The 14,201-nt window shown below is 43.5% G+C and overlaps 1 protein-coding gene across 3 annotated transcripts in view; it reads right to left on the reverse strand.

Annotated features, from left to right (window-relative positions):
* SPOPL (speckle type BTB/POZ protein like) overlaps positions 1–12,542 on the reverse strand; it is a 33,787-nt gene extending 21,245 nt beyond the window's left edge. For 2 of the 3 annotated variants that reach the window (XR_007378429.1, XM_048952386.1), the window contains exon 1: positions 12,327–12,542. The gene's annotated coding sequence lies outside the window, so the exon portion shown is untranslated. The remainder of the gene's footprint in view (positions 1–12,326) is intronic. The other variant, XR_007378430.1, reaches the window with a different exon arrangement.
* Between the last annotated feature and the right edge of the window lie 1,659 nt (positions 12,543–14,201).

The following is a 14,201-nucleotide window of genomic DNA, read 5'->3' on the forward strand; positions in this document are numbered from 1 at the left end:
TACTCAAAGTAACACAATTTCACGCTGGAATCTGCATTTACTCCTCTGCACGTGGTTCTGAACAAAGCATCAGAGGTGGCAGGACACAGCCACGTAACACCCTCCAAAAGTTTTCAGGCAATGTTATAGCTGTCTGGACAAGGCTTAACCAATTCCATTTTGCTAGGAAGACTTCTCCAACCACCAGAAGAGGCACGCATGATTACGTTCACTTGGGAGCACTCAAAAGCTTTAGGGGATGAGGACAAAAATTTCTGGCTTTAAAAAATGGAAAATAGGTATATTTCTGAAACGTGTCAAGGAACTTACTCCTTTTTTTTAAATAAAGTGATATATCCATACTAGATGACACGCAGCTGTTACTGACAACTCTTAGACCCTGAGAGTTTATCTTACTTCAACACAAGGGAAGAGATGCTCAAAAGTACATTACTTAACCTGCACTCTTATATCCTGAACAGAATGGGCTTCTTGCTTCTCCTGGCTTCTTACGGTACTGATGGCAACTGCTAATCATTCTGTCAAATAAACCAGTCTCTAAAACTCAGAACTTCACAGAGCTCAGCACTACTTGCAGAGCAGGAGAGGGCAAGCGGAGGAAAAAAATACATATATCAAAGTGGTTCCTCAAAGCACATTTTGCAATTGAAGTACTTGCCTACTCAAAGCAATATGTGAATTGAACTCCAAGCTAACTGAAGTTGATTACCATTATTATTCGCCCATGGAGTGTAAATAGAATACAGACTATCCCCCATAAAAATTATTTACACTGAATTTCATTAAAAGCTGTATCGGTTGTTCAAACTTTCCTTCCTGTAACTTTTAAGACACCTTCAAAGATGCCTTATATGTAAGCATCATGTTAAATTTCAAGCATACTGTCATGCTTCCCTTACCAACGTTATATTCAAAAACTCAATATTTATGAAGATTATTCTACATAAAGTAACTCTTCAACTTCTGAACTACAGAACTCCACATTCAGTCTCACATCTTGTGTTGGAACCAACAGTTTTTATACCTGAAAAATGACAACATATTAAGAAAGCACTGCAAGAATATCAACAGGAATTCTCTAATCCCTCAGTAGTAAATCCACAAAACACTTCAAAGCTTAATTGAAGAACTATCTTTAGTGTTAAGAGGATCTTTTGCCAGCTTTCATGTAACAGTGGAAGCTCAGTGGAACTACTATACCCTAGTATTTGTTTCATCAGAGTAGTTGTAGTATTAACATGTGCTTGTGTGCGCCTGTTATATAAGTAGTGACCATAGCAATGGTCTTTCTATTTATCTTTCTATTTCAATTAAGTATTAGCCAACAAATTACTGGTAGAGCTGGACAGACAAATTGCTTTCCATAGGCCATCCAATGACTCTAGAAGGGCACCCCTGCCTGCCAGAACCGAACCACAGATCAGTCTGCCAAGCAAATCAGTGACCCCATCCCACCCTGTAAAAAGCACAGGGGAAAAGCACACCACGAGCTGGAAGGGCAGTCCTTCCAAGGCTCTTCTCTGCTGTCCCTTTTGGCAAAGGGTTCAGCCTCCAGGATCAAAGCACTTCCCTCCCCTGCTGCATTTTGGCACATCACAGGACTTCAGCGCTCACCGCATGATAGAGCTGAGCAAGAGCTGGTCAGGCACAGCATGGGCTTCTTCTCAAGTTCTGTCCAGTGACTGAAGAACAATGAACATTTAACAGGAAAGTCACGGTGCACTCCCAAACCATCATGGGACAGAGTTTCCACAGGCCAAAGAGCCCGCTCTGCCAGAAACAAACATCTCTAGCAAACTACATCAAGCATTCAATAGCTAACAGAAACTAGAGTTACTTACTGTCTCAGAGTGACTGAGGTTAGGGTCATTTAGCAATGATTAAGGAAAGCCTAATAAACGAGTATGCCAAGCAAATCCCACATGCATGTCTTGTGTATTTCAACTGAATGGCCAGTTTTTCCTGATAGGGGCTGAATATCTCAAGGAATGCAAAGCTGTGACGAACATTCCACCCCCCAACCTTTGGAAATACTGATATTTCATCACTGACTGAAATTTATACAAAAACCAACTTTCTGAAGGTTAATTGCTGAACAACACAGTGTTCCTCCAAGTTTTTATTCCAAGTAAACAGGTAGTTCAGAAACCACATATAATTTGTGTACTCCCACAGCCAAAACTTGGCGGGTTTTGGTTGGTTTTTTTTTTTTTTTTTTAAATCTAAGGTGGCAAGTCTTCTAATCAATGAAATGATCTTACAGAAACCCATTCAAAAAATAACAGAATCATAGAATGGTTTGGGTTGCAAGGGATCTTTAAGATCATCTAGTTTCAACCCCTTGCTATACGCAGGGACATCTCCCTCTAGACCAGGTTGCTCACAGCCCCATCCAGCCCGGGCCTTGAGTGCTTCAAAGGAGGGGGCATCCACAGCCTCACTGGTCAGCATCTTCAGTATCTCACCACCCTCACAGTAAAGAATTTCTCCCTAATATGTAGTATAAATAAACACACACTAGCTACAGAGATACCACTTTCAGTTTAATTTGAGGAAATATCACCAGAGAATCAGTTTATTTACTTTTCATGAGTTACTTTTTAAAATTGAAGGGAAATTAAAGAGAACATACCAAATTGTATTAAGATTCACTCTATCTGTTCTTGGGTAAGAGAAAATACAAAAATGGACTCAAAGGTAGAAGTAACAGAAATGAACCAGAGCAAAACAGTCAAATCTGAAGGGAAAAACATTTTCAGGCCCCAGACTAAGTACCTTCTGAATTTCCCATCTGATTCCCTGGTCTGATGCTCTACTTGATTCACAATTCCACGTAGCATCAACTTAAAAGACAGAGCCATGCTCCTTCCAGCTTGGTGCAGAAGTACTGACTGCTGTAAGAACCTGACCAGCTGGGTCAGGCTTATCTCAATGAGGCATGGAACTCCTGAGCAGATTAAATCCACAAGAAACATCTTCCTTTCCAAATCTTACAGACATAAGAATATCATCCAGTTGAAGAGAGAATTCGTGATTTTTTTGTTCTTGCAAGCTGATTACGCTTGGGAAAACTCATAAGACCTTAGTAGTAGTAAGAAAATGTGGTAAAAGACAGAATTGTTCTTAATTGGCAGGATTTGCATTTCCTCATGACTGAGCATTATAGGATTGCTACACATTTCCTATATAGCAAACTGTATTTTATAACCAAATTTTCTGCTGGATGATACACAGCACAATAACAGACATTTGAAGGATCTGTTTAGCTTAGGCAGTTTTCCAATTTATTCAGTGTCATCATTTGCACCTCTGAAAATAGACTCGGGATATACCTAGAAGATAATTGAAATGTAGTGTTTAATATTTATTGAATCTAATCTCTATCACTGCTGCATTTGAGTGCTTGGAGTAACTGATACTTAACTGTGGGTTATATATATATATACACACATATACATACACACAAATGTGTGTAGGTCTTTATATATTCCCACCTCCTTCACACTGAAGCTGTCGACTGAACATATACTACATCTTAATGTTGTTTGTAGCACTTCCAACACAAGAGTTTTCTTTTCAGGGCAAGCAGAAGGGAACAGCAGCTGGGTTACACACAGAGAAACCCTATGGAGACTTACTGAAGATGTGCAAGGTCTGTAATAGTTAAAGGAAGAGGGTTTATAGAACACAATACTAAAAATGCTTACTTAAGCATGTATTTACTTGGAAACCACACAAGCCTAAACGAGCTTTGGGGCATAAATCACAAGCTCTATCTGCTTCAGGATAAGGTCTCACCATCACCAACCTCCAGTACCCACACCATGAGCTGAACAGTAACTTCAGAAAGAAAAACCAATGCCCTGGCCTGTCTTGTGACAGCTGAGAAACTACACATGCATCCCCCTCCACCCTGTGCCAGGGACACTGAACTCCAGCAAAGAGGACAGACAGCTGGGGTCAGAAACATCTTAAAATAGCTACAGCTGAGACATCAATTTAAAAGCACATCCTTGAGGTGGCTACAGCAGAAGTCCCAACAAGGCAAAACTGACCACGTGCAAAACACACAGCTCCTCTAGAGGATGGCTTTGCAACTGTTAGCGACAGCACTGAAGATGGCAGTTCAAATTTCACAGGATTATACTGTTAGTTGTAAAAACTACAGCTGAGTATGTGTCACTCACAGGCTTTTCTCTGAATTCTATTTTCCTTAAGCTTCTGAAATATTAAGATGATCTTCCTTCAGCCAAGAGGAAACGTTGCCTAGCAGAGTTTGAACTCTGCTAGTTTACATCAGCCAAGCTTATTAATAAAAATCCCTCAGCCTCGTGTTACTATTCTATAATACAGGAAACCGATGATGTTCCATATTAGATAACCTAAACTATTCCCTATAGGACTCATCTGTACATTTCCCTGGAGAAGAAATGCAAAACTGTTTCTTACAGCATTTCAATTTCATTTTAGTCTAGTTTTATGGCATCCAAAACATTGGCATTTCCACCACTACTCTTCTCGGGAAGCTATTCTATTCTAATAATCTACTGCTGTCATTTTTTCCCCCCATGGTATAGAGCCAAAGCGATCTTTCTCCTTCCTTAGTTTCACTCCATTTCTCTTACTTAAATCACTGTCAAGTGGAAGTACACTAAATGAAGAATTACTATATTTCCATATAGTTCAGTTACACACAATCAAGAATTTACCAAATTGAAAGCAGTAACCTTGATTTTCTTCCTTGCATAACAACAGTATCCTTCTTTGGAAGATTTAGTTCATGATGGATAAAGGATGGGGAGACTGTCTTTTTTTCATTAAGTAGAGGAGTGTAAAGCATTGTACTGCACACTTTGGAGGTGGGAGCTTTCATCTACTACAGAACAACAGCAGCATAACGCTCTGCTCACTAACCCTTGCAGATTGTTATTACCTGCAAAATTCACATGGAGATGCTAACAATTGCTTTCAGTAGCCAAAAGCTTATACTAACAAATGTTATCAGATGGGGTTTTTGATCATTTACTTCCCTGCTACCTATCATAGCAACAAGTGAACAAATCTGCCTACACAGCTGTATCACAGAAATGCTCTGATAGGCACAGCTCATCTCAAGCCTATTCTATACCTCATACCAAAACACTCACAAAGAATATTACATTTTGTGGAAAGAGCAACAACTTACATTTATATGCTAGGAAACTGAACAAAAAACCCCTACACGTGACTTCCAAACAGCAAAAGAAAATTCTGCCAGAGAACTAGACTGCACTTTGATGCTAGCTCACCTAAACAGTCTCAAAAGAGAATTTCAGTGGACTTGGTATCAGAAGTCACCCACAGCAGCTGATTAAGCAGCACCACAGTAGAGGCGGGCAGCTCAAGAGCTGAGAATCACTTTCACTTGCTCTGGTGAATATGAAGTAGGAATTTCTGAAGGTACAGCACTGTGAACACATCTGGTGAAAACCATCACTATCAACAGAACCTGAAACAGGCTGAGACAGATGTCAACATGATCACACAATGTTAAAAAAAACAATCCTAAGAGTTCTTAACCTGTGGAGGCTGGTTTCCAAAGCTCAAATACAAGTACACAATCTTCTCTACTCAGCTGTTTCAGAAACAACCTGGTATTTGCTGTTTTGCAAAGCAGTATTCAGCTTTCCCCCCCCCCCCCCCCCCCCCCCAAGAGCTATTGCTTTAAAAGTTGCTAGAACTTTTCTAAGGCTTTCAATTTCCATTGAACCATTTGCTGCCTCACAAGAAATGATCACTTAGCAACAACTGCTGTGGCTTTACAACACTGAGCCCCACGGCTTCCCCAGCTGCTTTTATTGCAGCTGCAGGCCGCTTACCTAGGGGTAAGGGAAAGAAAGCAGGGGATGGCCCACATCAGGCAATGCTCACGATTGCCAGAGAACTCGTTCCCCAGAAGGCTAAAACATCATCTGTTCACTTGAAGAAAATCCATGCAAGACATTTGAGGATTAGCACCGGAGCCTAGGACCACATTTAGAGCAATAGGAAAACACGCTGTCTTGCAAAAAGCCCTAGTGACTGAAGTGTGAATACATAAAATCTTACTCACCCTTTGCTAAGCAGGATGTTTGCTCACTTTTTTCACCTCCTCACACCATCCTTTGTTCCCCTATACAGACTGTGTTTTACTGATGGTTAAAAGGAGCAATAAGGCACACAACAAAGGCTGCTACAGAACCGCTGGGGTGGCAAGGCTTATCCGGGCATGGTGAAGCCGATCTCAGTCTGACAAGAGCAACTGAGCTGACAAAAGGCAGCAAGTTCAATCAGACCAAGCCTTGATCGCTTATCAAAAACATCTTCAGCTGCTTTTGCAAGATTGCTGTGAGAAACATGCTCAGCAGAATGCTGCTAACTACGACTGCAGCCAGCTGCACTGCTGCAGGCATGGCTTCTGGCCAACAGGCTGAAGTCCTGGACACAATGGCCTTTCAACTCCACCTGAAGTCAAATCTCTCTCCCCTTGCTTGACTCTCATCCTCAAACACCAGAGCATATGAGGGCCTCCACAAGACCCAGGAAGTCACTTTGCTTCCATCTTCAGAGAGGCTGAAAGCAAAGCTGCCTTCTGCCTGCCCACACCTGTCCTCCACCACCCAGCAGCTCCACAAAACTGCTTTCACAGAAAAGGAAAACAAACAGGCCATTTACTGTCAGAAAATCAAGAAGTCACTACGATCAAGTGATTGCAAACAGACACATTTTGCCCGTAAACATTACAAGAGCCTCTGGGATGTTCCAGTATAAAACAAGCCATCTGTATTTGACTCGAAAGCAGAGGTATGGCAACGACGTGCCCAGTGCTTTTGGTTTTTTAAATTAAAAAAAAAATAATAATAATTGCACAAACGATATCACATATTTCACATTAACGATTCTTCCCTTTTGACACCAGAAGTTCTTTTCCCTCATGCACAGAGCTGCCAAAGTCAATGCTGGCAGATACTGCACAGATGAAACACATCAAAACTAGATTACACTCAATTTATTCCTCTGAAACCACATACACCAAACACACTACCAGTGCTAACAGCAGTAAGCTCACATCAACTGCAATGCCTGGTACAGCAATGTGCTTGCTATACATCAATCTACTACTACCCAAAGAAGCTAACTAGAGATTTCAGATAATTTGGTTTCTAGTCTAACATTAGATTGATACTACTGCAGTTTTGGAAGTCTTTAAATGAGTTTATGCAGACTGCAAACAGAAGTTTCTGACCGCATAGAAAAAGCAGCTAAAATCAGGTACAAATTTAGTTGTATGTGATTAACTGCTGAAATTATCTTCACACACATCAGAGACATGAGCTGGAAGTACTGCATTTTATCCTCTTTTACAAGAACAGTTACTCAGTTTGATGCTTAAGTATCAGTGCGGCCAGTAAATGACGTTCACTAAAAGCAGTTTAGGAAGTTTAATGTTGTAACATATTACTCCGTCCCAGAAGTTGAGGCAAGCTATATTAAGCACTTGTTGGCTAAATTCATTACCAAACAATTGTGCTGATTTTATCTTTAAGAGTTTTGATTACAATTGTCTCTGAAAATAAACCTAGTTACCAAAGAATCCATCTGTTTGGTGCCACTTTCTTCAATTTTAAGAGTACTGTTTTGTTGCTGAGGTAATGTCTACAGATTAAGCAATTCAGAGCCTTACTGTGTTAAATGCTGCAGACAGTCAACAAGTCCTTGCTCCAAAGAATTTTAAGAAATCATTAGCTAATACGAATCATTGCACCCATACACTAAGTGCTCAAAATAAGTGACTCGTCTTCAGTTTTCAACTGAAAGCAGTGGGTTTGGGTTATTTTGTTTGGTTTTTATTTGAACATTGCAAATGATCACCCTTCAGAGGCCACAGGCAATGCTAATGGAGAAAACAGATCCATCAATTAGAAACTGAGTATGAATAAAGAAAGCCAGGAACAAAACTTCTGGGAAATGCAGTTTTCCAAAGAAAATGTCAACATGGAACAGAGAACAAGAAAGTATGACACCAGAGGAGAAAGTTACAGCAACTATTCCTCAGGCCAGAGAGAGCTGTTTCTACATGCAATTTCAGCTGTTTAGGAAGCAACAGCTGAGTTTAAGGCAACTAACCTCAAACCCTTTAACACCCAAGCATAATTAATTTTCCAAACATTTAATACACAACAAAACAAGGCATTTCAAATAAATCAAGTGCAAGTCATCACTTCCCACCATTCCCTTCATTGCCATTTGTAGCCTTGCATGAAAACTGACTTGCAAGTGACTCGACCAACTGGTATGCGAGCACCTGGGAGGGGATAAGCATTAAAGCAGCAATCAGGAAGAAGAGAAAGCCTGGCTCCCAAGTTTCATCCGGAGATCTTCTCCACAGCACAGCACAGCACAGGCTGGTACAACAAGATGTTCCCACCCCGTGAACTCTGGAAGTTTCCCAACTGTTGGAGACATTCCCTCCACCAGCAGCACTGCCTTAGCCAAGAGCTACTCTATTGCATTCTCCCTGGAACACAATTACTTTTTCATTCTATAAAGCAGCAAGTTAAATGACATGTCAAATGACAAATTCAAGTTTGTATTACTCAAGAAGGAAGGTCACAATATAGTGCAGAGAGCAAACATGACTCCCATGAAAGCAGATGGGACTTAACACCAACTGTTCAATATTGAACCCACAAAGTAACACTAATTAAAGGCTAAGAAGTTGTGCATTCTACAGGAATCATACAGCAACAGAACAGATCAAACCTGAGCTTCAAACACAGCTTACTAGCTAAGCAAGCTACAGCTTTTCACAGAGATACACTCACAAAAAGTATATAACCACTTTGCTAGTGTTCAACCTGTCTTCGTTGGGGAGGTGCTCCAGTCCCCTGATCCTCTCAGTTTCATTCTGTACATTCAGAAATGAATTCAGGAAAAGCACATTAGATATTTCTAATGCTAAAAAAAAAAAAAAGTTGTTAAAAGCATCTAAGTATGTATAGGAGCTTCTTTTATAAAGACTCACCACAGAAAACCTCTCCTCTGCTCACCTAGCATTCACCTTTACACAAAGTCCACTTAAAATCAGTTAGTCCATCTTGAGCATCTGAACAAGCAGCATGGAAAAGACGAGTTTTTTTCCACTGAAGCAACTGTCAAATTCTCCAACTGCGAAGCAGGACAACATACTAAATTGGGTTTGTGTCACTTTTGCTGAGGACTTCCACAAAATGAAAAAGAGTAATGATCAACAAAGAACAGCAAACATTAAAAAAAAAAAAAAAAAAAAAAAAAAAAAAAAAGATAAATGGCTTTGGGGAGATGCAAGGTAGCATCACCAGTAACTCACTCAGGTAATTCAGGAAATCCGTATGTATGATCTCCCTAGATTATTCCATGCTAATGAGTCTGTGAAACAGCAGGAGCATTCCACTTTCCACTACATTTCCTAAATGCTTCATGCAAATACTGGTAAAAGAACACCGGCAGATAGAAGGAATCTCTTTGCAAGCATTCAGACAAAGAACACATAAAAACCTTTATAGCCAACAAAGAACAAATTTAAAGCTGGTTACCAAAGGTTACAGAAGAAAGCTATTAAAGAAGCAAAATGGTATCGTGAAAGTTGAAGGGTTTTTTGCTTAAGTTTGTTTCAGTACTGAACACAGTCCTGCCAAAGCACACGGTTGGAACAGATAAAAGCACTACAAAAACACAATACACATGCTGTATAACATAGTACACACACTACTTAAAGCCATCCAACAACAGCAAGTGGCCACCCTGTCTCAGAAACAACAAAACTGCCATTATGAATCTCCCTCTACACTTCACACAGCAGCAGTTCTCAATCAAGCACAAACTACGTGGAGATTTCCTCTTTTCATTTGAAGCTAGGGCTCCTGAGAGATTCCTTTTGGGATGGCTGGGACAAAGAGCCATACAGGAATAGACTGGGAAGTTTCTCAAGAAATCAAAGCGGAGAAAGAAATCTGCTGTGAATATGTAAGTATTTTAAAGAAGGAGGAAAGAACCATGAGCGATGATATGGAAACCTCTTGAACAGCCCTCTCTAAGAGGACGAAGCAGAACTCTATCACAGCCTCAAGCCAGGAACAACAGCTCCAAGACATCAGACAGCCAGGAAGGCAGGGGCTTCCTACTTTACCCTCAAAACCTGGGAGTGCAAGACATGACAAAACAGTGTTTAGTTACTGGGTTTTACTTCCTCTTCAGCATGAGGACCACCCCTGCTGAGTCAGGAAAGGATTGCATGTTCCTCCAACTTCACCATGATAACTGACTTCTGCAGCCATGCAATTCACACCAGTTGATGTATCAGTGTATTGTTACATTAGCCCATCATTGACAGTGCAGCCTATCAGCTGATTTGGTGTTTCCTCAACCACCTCCACCAACCGCGATTCCTAAGACAAAGTGCTTTAGTATTCGTAGTGACCTAAAAAGATACAAGAGAGAATGACACAACACTGACATTTTTTAAATTTAAATTTGCTTTCATAGAATCATAGAATCTCTAAGGTTGGAAAAAATCTTAAGGATCATGGATCCAACCATGGAGTATTTGGTACCTATAAAATCTTCAAGTATCAGGTTGATACACTGATTAAAAGCAACCTTCTCCGTTTGATTTTCCTGGACATGATTTAACAAAGGCTTGTTAAGATTAATATGGTCAGATTCTGGTTGGACTTGATGACTTTCAAGCTCTTTTCCAACCTGAGCAATTCTGGGATTCTAATAGCCAATTAGGTACAAGGGCACACACTGGAAACCCTTCACAAGCATCCAGGTTTGTCCCAGTTACGCATGTCAGAAGGACATGTGTAGGACATCAGAGGAGGGCCACAAAGATGATCAGGGGACTGGAGCACCTCCCCTACGAAGACAGGCTGAGGGAGCTGGGCTTGTTCAGCCTGGACAAAAGAAGGCTGAGGAGTGACCTCATTGCAGCCTTTCAGTACCTAAAGGGCACCTATAAACAGGAGGGGAGTCAACTCTTTGAAAGAGTTGATAACAGCAGGACAAGGGGAAATAGTTTTAAGTTGAGGGAGGGAAGATTCAGGTTGGATGTCAGGGGGAAGTTCTTGACTCTGCGAATGGTAAGGTGCTGGAACAGCTGCTCAGAGAGGCTGTGGATGCCCCATCCCTGGAGGTGTTCAAGGCCAGGTTGGATGGAGGCCTGGGCAGCCTGGTCTGGTATTAAATGGGGAGGCTGGTGGCCCTGCATGTGGCAGGGGGGTTGGAGATTCATGATCCTTGAGGTCCCTTCCAACCCTGGCCATTCTGTGATTCTGTGACCAGGTGGAGAAAGCAGATAACAGTACTTTCAAGTATTTTTACTTTACAGTGACTGGTAAGGTAGCAGTAACCTTTTATAAAGGAATATTTTACTTCCTAAAATAAAAAAAATCCAGCAGAAACCGAAAAACAAAATGAAGAAATGTGGTGGTGTTTGTTTTAAAGCACTAAAAACACCTGAGCAGCCATACAAAGAGCCTCAGCACCGCTGTGGCACAAAGCCTCCCAACCATATGGAATAGCTATCAAAATAATGCCTTCTGCAGAGCTGATAAGAGCAAGGAACGACCCAGCTGGAGTCCCACAGCGCTTCCCGGCAGGAGGTTGGAAACAATCCTTTTTGTTCAAACGCCATTCCTGTAACTCCTGACACCGTGTCAAAAGTTAGGAACACCTTCCCGAAGCGTGGCCGCCTTTCTAACTGCACATCCGCGCCCGCTACAATGCGGCCGAAGGCTGAAGCGCCTCGGGAGCTCTTCTGTTTCACTTCTGCCTCCTCGTTTCCCTCCTCTGACGTTCACTGACGCATTGATTCACCGGCGGATTTCACGAGATGACATCACCGGGTGAAACCCAGCCCCGCTCAGCCGCACTTCCTGCCCATGTGTAAGATGGGGGCACGCCGCACCACCGGCACAACCCTCGCTGTTATTTCACCTCCGTCAAGTTTTTTCAGCACCCCCAAGCCCAGCTGTTGCTGCGAGACGGGAACTTCCCCGCAGGACGGCTTCGCACCGGTCAGCAGCCGCACGCACGGATCCCACCCGCGCGCACACGAAGCCGCACGGGGAGCTCATCAGGGCCGAACCGGGCCCCCCCGTACCCGCACTACCGGGGGAGGCCCCGCTGCCGCTCCCTCAGGCCCGCAGGCCGCTGCCCTGGGGCAGGGTACCGGGGCAGGGTACCGGGCCCGCCCCTCCGCGCAACAAAGGCCTCCCTCCCCCCCCCGCCGCCCTGCTCCCTCCTGCCGTTCAGGCGTTACGTACCGGAGCGCGGAGGCTCTCATAGCGCCGAGGCGGGGGAAGGCGTGGCGGTCACCGACGGCCGACGGCTGGAGGAAGAGACGAGGTCGGACGGGAGCGGAGCCGCATCGCTGCCCGCACCGAACCGCGCCGAGCTCACCGCCGGTACGCCGCGGCTCCCGTACAGCCCAGCCGCTGCCGCCGCACTTCCGGACAGGGAGGGGTCACGCGGTGCCGCGCCGCGCCGCTTCCATCCGGGGCCTTGCGCGAGGCCACGCCCCTCACCCCCCGCACCCCCCCCACTAAAACCCCCTGCGGGGCGGGGCGCGAGGCGGCCGTTGGGACGGGGGTGGCGCGGGTGGCTTTCACTGCACTGAGGGGACGCGGCAGCCCGAGGGCCGTGGTGTGAAACAGGCACCCAGTCACCATCCCAGGCTCGGAGCTTCCCGGGACATTTTTTTTTTTTCCTTTTTTGTTTCCAGTTGAAGTTCAGCTGAAAATTACCCTGCACTGCCAGCTGACCCAACCAGCTGCGGCTGTTGCCGCTCTCAGCAACACGTCGGTCACACACACACACAGCGCTGCGTGCTGACACAGCCCTCGCCTTCCTGTCCCTGTCAGCACGGCTCCTGACACGGCTGCTTTAATCCCTTCCCACTCACTCGCAGCACCCAGCAGTTGTGAGAGGAGCCGTTTCCCATGGTTCTGGTGGGAGAGATTGCTCCAAGTCACCGGCATATCCCGAACCGAAATGCCGTATACGGCGCTGCAAACAAATGTCTGCTGTGGGCGCAGCCAGGTCTCAGTGGCCCTTAATTCCCTCATTCCGTTTAGCTGGAGGAGCCATTGAGAGGAGGAACTTCTAACTGAACAGCCTCTACGGTGATTTTTTTTAAGATTTAGCACACGGGAAAAGCTAAGATATTTTTGTAGATAGCAACTATCGACCATCTCCTTTAAATTTCACTTTAGAGAAGGTCTGCAAGGGTGGATCATTAACAGAAGCTGTGAAGAACGCATGCATATTTGTCAGCAGACAAAAGGCGAGATTACAGCTCAGAAGTTTTTTGGCAGCCACCAATGCATGAACCCATTGGCCGACAAACTTCTTTTGCTCGCCCTCAGATATTCCTTTGTGTGGGCAAATACCACAGATGGGCCTGTAAATGATTGCCAAGTAAAGCAACTAGCACTTTCCAGATCTGATCCTCCAACTGATTTTATGAGAAACGGAATTTATTTTCCTGTACTACTTTCCCTTCCCCCCCCCCCCCCCCCCCCCAACAACAGCTCTGTCCTTTCCTCTGCTATTCCCATTTTCATATTCTAAATTTGTTTCTCCTCTCTGCCAAATTAGAGTGCACCAGCCTCTTGCATCACGTTAAGGTGAAATACCGTCAAGTCTGGACGCATCGTTGTTTGTATTACAGCAGCAGTTAGTAGGTCAATTGAGATAAGTGGCCCTTTATGCCAGACGTTTTACAAAACATGTGAGACAAAGGGAGAGTTTAAGTCCTAATTGCAAAGGACAGAAAACGGTAAATAAAAACAAAACATAATGAAATGATCAACTATGCTTTAAGAACAAAGATCCCAGCAGAGGCCAGGGGGAGAACTCAACTTTCCTGAATCCAGAGTGAATTTCTTACTTAGAAGGCACTTTCCCAAGTCAGAAAGAAGCTCCGCAGGAATACACACTTACAGCATAGGCTTATTTTTGGCAGAAATTCTAGTTTTCTTTGTTTTAACTACTATATCCTTATCAAAGCTTTTCAGGGAAATGTGCCATGTCATTTTACTGTCTATAAAGAGGTAATAGCCAAAAAGAAAAACACCTCTGTAGATGTTCTTTCTTTTCATCTTCTACTGCACTGAGGTGCTGCCATCCTTCTCTGTGAA

Source organism: Lagopus muta, chromosome 8, assembly GCF_023343835.1.
Source record: "Lagopus muta isolate bLagMut1 chromosome 8, bLagMut1 primary, whole genome shotgun sequence".
NCBI lineage: Eukaryota > Metazoa > Chordata > Aves > Galliformes > Phasianidae > Lagopus > Lagopus muta.